Below are 6,000 nucleotides of genomic sequence, written 5' to 3' on the forward strand. Positions count from 1 at the left end.
GATTGCAAAATGGCCTTGCTTATCGATCAATTTTTTAAAACTAAAAAAACAAAGACAATCTTGACGATTTAGAACTTCACCACTATATCGTATAAACACCTGTCTTTTGTTTTGAGGATTTTATTTTGAAATTTAGATGTCTTTTGTCATTTGTTATCTCTGTATGTCTTTTTTCATTAGTGTTCTCTAGCTGTCTTTTGTCATTAGTGATTCCTTGGTGTATTTTATCATTTGACTTTGTGTTGTTGGGTTGCTGCCGCTTTAACGTATGCTCCAGTTTACCCTTTATTTACACACAAAACAACGTTCCGTACTTAGAACAAAATAAAATATAGGAATACAAATCTTGTTTTAAGTAAACCTTAGTGTTCTTTAATTTATCTTTGTATATTTATTAACTTTAACTGTTAGACCATTTTTGGTAATATCCTTTTGGCGTAACTCATTACTTATACATCCCACCATTATGTTATTGTGCCATCACGGTAGGTATAGTGTTCGGCTGGAGTGATTTGATCAGGGTTTTTCGAGTGTGACCACTTTTTTTTCGAGTGAATATGATCAAAAATGTAAACAAACAGACTTCCTTTCTGGTAAAACGTGAAAAAAGATGCTAGAACCTTATATACAAGATCATAGATGACAAAGTAGTATTTTTGATTAAAAGATATTATCAACTCTACATTATTTTGTTTTAAAAACGTTTAATCTAGCTTTACAATGCTTTATTCCAAAATATAGGTTAAAGCCATTTTTATACACATACCAATGCAAATGTCAACGGAAATGTGCACATGGAATTCATATATACTTAGATATACAGCCACTTGTTTTTGCATTGAAAAGGACATTTTGAAGAGTAAATTCATTTTATATGTCCGTGTTTTTTTCGAGAGCAGCCCGTGTTTTGGCTTAACATGTATATGTCAGTGCATTTACGTTTAAAAACAATGAAAAGGTTCAAATAAATTATGTTTCAAGGCACGAAAAAGTGCATTAAACTAGTTTGATAATGCTGTATTAACACGTACATTTTATAAAAAGTCATCATACATTTGCATTCAGAAATCTTTGTGTTAAGGTACCAATTTGATTTCATACAGTAAATATTTCGTGGTGTAAACAATCTTTATGTGAGTTCAGACATGTTGGACTGAGACGTACGTACACATAGTGTGTAAAGCGGGTAAATGTGTTTCTTTTTAACAGAAAATATATATCCTTAATGGTTCATTTACTATTTGTCTTGATTGTAATATTAACTATCTTGGTGTAATTAGGAGTGTACAGAATTTCTGAGGCGCAGCCGAAGGTTGTATGCATTTTCAATGCCGGTGTAAAATTTCGTACACTCCTGATTCAACCAAGATAACGAATTTATTTTTAAATTAGCGTTCGTTTACTATTTTTATTCCCGGGAAAAATTGAAAAAAAAATTTTTATGACGAACTTCCACAACACATTTTTCAACACCGACGTTGCTGTGCATTGTAAATATTATCTATTGGATTTTTCTTTATTTGTTGAAAATTTGAAAATTTGATTATTTTGGAAAATCTAAATTTCTGTCCATATCCAATATACTCTCATTTTCAGTGGCAGTCTAAATTTCCCAAACTTCAAGCTTCCTCTGTTACAAGAACTAGTTATTTGATTTATTGGTAATTTGATCTCGTCCTGAACATGCATGACACATTTGCCACTGGACTTTAAGAAACCATGCAACAATCAATCATTACAGTACACAGCGACATAAAGGAGGGGAAATACAAATACAGATAACAGTACATAGCGACATAAAGGAGGGGAAACAATACAGATTACAGTACACAGCGACATAAAAGAGGGGAAATACAAATACATATTACAGTACATAGCGACATAACATGACATAAAGGGGGTGAAATACAACTACAGATAAAAGAGCATAGCGACTTTAAGGAGGGGAAATACAGATACAGATAACAGAACATAGCGCCATAAAGGAGGGGAAATATAAATACAGATAAAAAACATAGTGTCATAAAGGAGAGTCTGGATTTGTTATTTTTTTTTTATTATTTTGGGCCATTTCTGTCTATTTTTATTCATTTTGTCCTTTATTTTCCATTCTTTATATTTTAGCACCCTATTTTGTCCTTTCTTTATTTTTTGGTGTATATTTCTCTATTCTTTATTTGTTTTCTGTCGTCTTGTTTCGTTATTTTCTATTCCGTAAACCCCATCCAAACCATCATAAAGAACTGTGCAGCACCAGATCATAACACCGTTACAACAATTCTCACTCTCTATAGCTACATGTAGACTGATTGATTCCTATATAGTTTGATGTAAAATAGCTTTTACTAAAAGACGAGTATCAGTACTGTTCCACGTGAACGTATGGTACAAGCTTAATTATGCCAGTATAATTGCTTATTCCTATTTTAGAACTCAGTAAAATATTGATAGAAATTGATCGTTTTCAAGTTTTAGATAAACAAAAAGTTTTAATCCATCTGTAATTTAAAAACACTAGATGCGAAAAGCAGTTTATTATATTGTTTTCGCAATTAGTGGTCAGGAACACTTTCCTTGCACACCGATTTCATCCCTTGTCTTTTGAAGGACATTATTATTTTAATCCTCTGTTTACTGTGTATTAGTTTGTATCAGTATAAGAGAGGCGAAAGATACCAAAGGGATATCCAAACTCATAAGTTGAAAACAAACTGACAATGCAATGGCAAAAAACGAAATCGACGAAAAGAAAAGTAGATATCTGTTCATCTGTTTTCTTTTGTCTATTTCTGTTCTTCCAACACCTGCGTTAAAAGAAGGATTAGGATTAGGATAAAATAGAGTAGAGTTGTTTTCTGACCATCACTTTCCTTGTAGTCTGTTCTTAGAATATACATATGTACATAAATCAGGCCGTCAGTTTTTATCGTTTGATTTGTATTATAGTGGATAATGCGGTACGAATGTTGATCATTCTTGAAAGCTGTACTTTGACCTATAGTTGTTAGAGTCTTTGTCATCCGGTCTCTGGTGGATAGTTGTCATACCACACTTTCCTATTTATATCAGACTCATTATTAATCATATATGTATATATTCCCCCTTATCAAAATAGCAAAATAAGACAATGTATGTAATGTGAATTTTTATTGATTTTAAGAAATGAAGGAATTGTTTCATCAGTTTAGTTTTTTTTTGTTTTTTTTTCTTTTTGCAGGTGTTGTTATGATCACCATTTGTGCATTACTAATCTATTGTCAGAAAGCTGTTCACCAATAGATGTCCACTATGAATACCGCAAATGTTTTGAGAACATTTTTACATGTAGTATGTAAATTTATATCTATTTCTTAACGTTTTACTCATTATACCAATTGAGCTGCGTCGGATAGGAAACGTACAAGACTTTGATTGATTTTTCAACATTCAAAAACGAAATAAAAGTTGATTTTATTGTGTGTTTTGTAGAGATTTTTAAACTCAAAATGAATAAGAGATGTGTTGATATTCATTTGCATAAGGTCGATTTCTATTCGACGCAGCTCAATTGAATCAAATTCTCAGGTGAATAAATTTAAATCCAGAACAGCCATTTTGATCTAAACATTGAACCGTTAAATGTAAATATTACTTCTTAGTCAGATATGTGTCTTGTAGTATTCAAGTATTGTTTTAACTTTTTGCCAAGCTGTTCAGTCGTTTCACACATTTTTCAGTAAAAAGTAAAATAACCAAAAAACCGAACTCCAAGGGAAATTCAAATTGGAAAGTCCCTTATCAAATGGCAAAATCAAAAGCTCAAACACATCAAACGAATGGAAAACAACTGTCATATTCCTGACTGGGTAAAGGCATTTCCTTATGTAGAAAATGGTGGATTAAACCTGATTTTATAGCTAGCTAAACATCTCACTTGTATGACAGTCGCATAAAATTCCATTATATTGACAACAATGTGTGAACAAGACAAACATGCATAATAGGTAAAAATAGAGGTACAGCAGTCAACATTGTGTTATAATCTTAATAACTATAAAAACCCCCAAAAATGTCAACAAAGAAAAACAAAATGGCATATAGACAAAGCACATATGCCAAAATGAAGGACAAGAATACAAAAAATGACCACAGCACAACAACACAATGGCGTGATGCACAAGTACCGAGCCACGCCAAATAGATATTACCAAAAATGGACTAAACAGTAAAGGTTAATAATTTACAAAGACAAATAAAAGAACACTATAACACGTAATTAAGATGATAAAAAACGTCAGTACCTAGAATCCATACTTCAAGACCATCATGTATTATTTGTGAAGTTTATCAACAAGGTATCGTCCGATGAACATTTTTTAAGAAGAAGGACGAGACGTTCTTTGACATAACCTTGATTCATCAGCCTCCTGCTCAGACTCTGGTGACGCTTTATAAAGTCTGAGTAGCAGCTGCAAGCTCTTGAATACCGAATGAGTTGGGAAATGTATATCCCATACACAGGTGAAGTCGGTATATAGATATAAGAAGATGTGGTATGAGTGCCAATGAGACAACTCTCAATCCAGGTCACAATTTTTAAAAGTTAACCATTATAGGTCAAAGTACGGCCTTCAACCCGGAGCCTTGGCTCACACCGAACAGCAAGCTATAAAGGGTCCCCAAAAATGACTAGTGTAAAACCATTCAAACAGGAAAACCAACGGTCTAATCTATATATAAAAAAAAAAGAGAAACGAGAAACACTTATGAACCACATCAACAAACGACAACCACTGAACATCAGGTTCCTGACTTAGGACAGGTGTAAACAAATGCAGCAGGTTTAAACGTTTTAATAGGCGCCAACCTTCATCCTACCGGATACAATAGTGTAACATCACAACATAGAAAGACACTGCTACTAAAGTGGGGGGGGGGGGGGGGGGGATGGATAATTTCAAAATTAAAATCGTTTCGTTTGTCATAGATTCTGGTACTGAGATGTCAAATTCGAGATATAAGTCTAAAGATGAGGCGGAAGAAGCCGTGTCTGTTGTTTTATTTCTATTTCTGGAGGATATATTAATGGAACCCAATCAGGAAAGTTTGGATTGTTAATGGAAAGAACATCATCAATATATCTGAATGTGAAATTAAATGATCTGGCTTCTTTGATCTTCTTGTTTTTGACAAGTGTCTGAAAGAACTCCGACTCATATGAAAATAAGAAGAGGTTGGCAAGGAGAGGTGCACAGTTCGTTCCCATAGGAATGCCGACAATTTGTTGAAAAAGTCTACCTCCAAATTCAACAAATATGTTGTCAATAAGAAACTCCAGCATACAGACAACTTGTTCCTCTGTGTACCATGTTTTACCGTATGGTATCCCAAAGTAATAAATTTATAGCGGATGCTACTATTTTAATATTGAAAAGCATGGTGGATTATTCCTTTTAGACGATTTTTCAATTTCACATGGGGAATGGTGGTATACAGGGTTGAACAGTTTTGATAGAATTAATCTCAGAGAAAGATCGAGATTTGAAATTTTACAGAAGTTCTTAACGCGAGTAAACAGTTTCACAGTTTTTCTGAAGACCCTCTTTCACTGCGGACATAATTTATTGTTTGAAACAGATCTTAATTGACCGCAAGCAAAGTGCATGACATGAACTGAATTAACAAAACGATATATGTCTAAATTTTATGAAAAAAACTGAGCATGATCTACTAAATTATCAGTTAGAATTTTAGAATAGATTCCAATTAAAAAGTCGATTTCGTTAAAAAACATAATATAAAGAAACGTAGTTTCAAATGTTCAATTTTCAGTTGACATGTTGCGAAATTGTGGTAGATAATTTGACAGATGTTCATATCGAAACAAATGTGCATTGAGACCATATGAACAGAATATGATCGTCAAATTAAGACAATAACGGACTACAAATGTCATAATTACTGTCATAAGTTGCCTGGTAATCTTACTGTGAGATGTACAACATTTCAGACTACCAAAGG

Source organism: Mytilus californianus, unplaced genomic scaffold (assembly GCF_021869535.1).
Source record: "Mytilus californianus isolate M0D057914Y unplaced genomic scaffold, xbMytCali1.0.p SCAF_22, whole genome shotgun sequence".
NCBI lineage: Eukaryota > Metazoa > Mollusca > Bivalvia > Mytilida > Mytilidae > Mytilus > Mytilus californianus.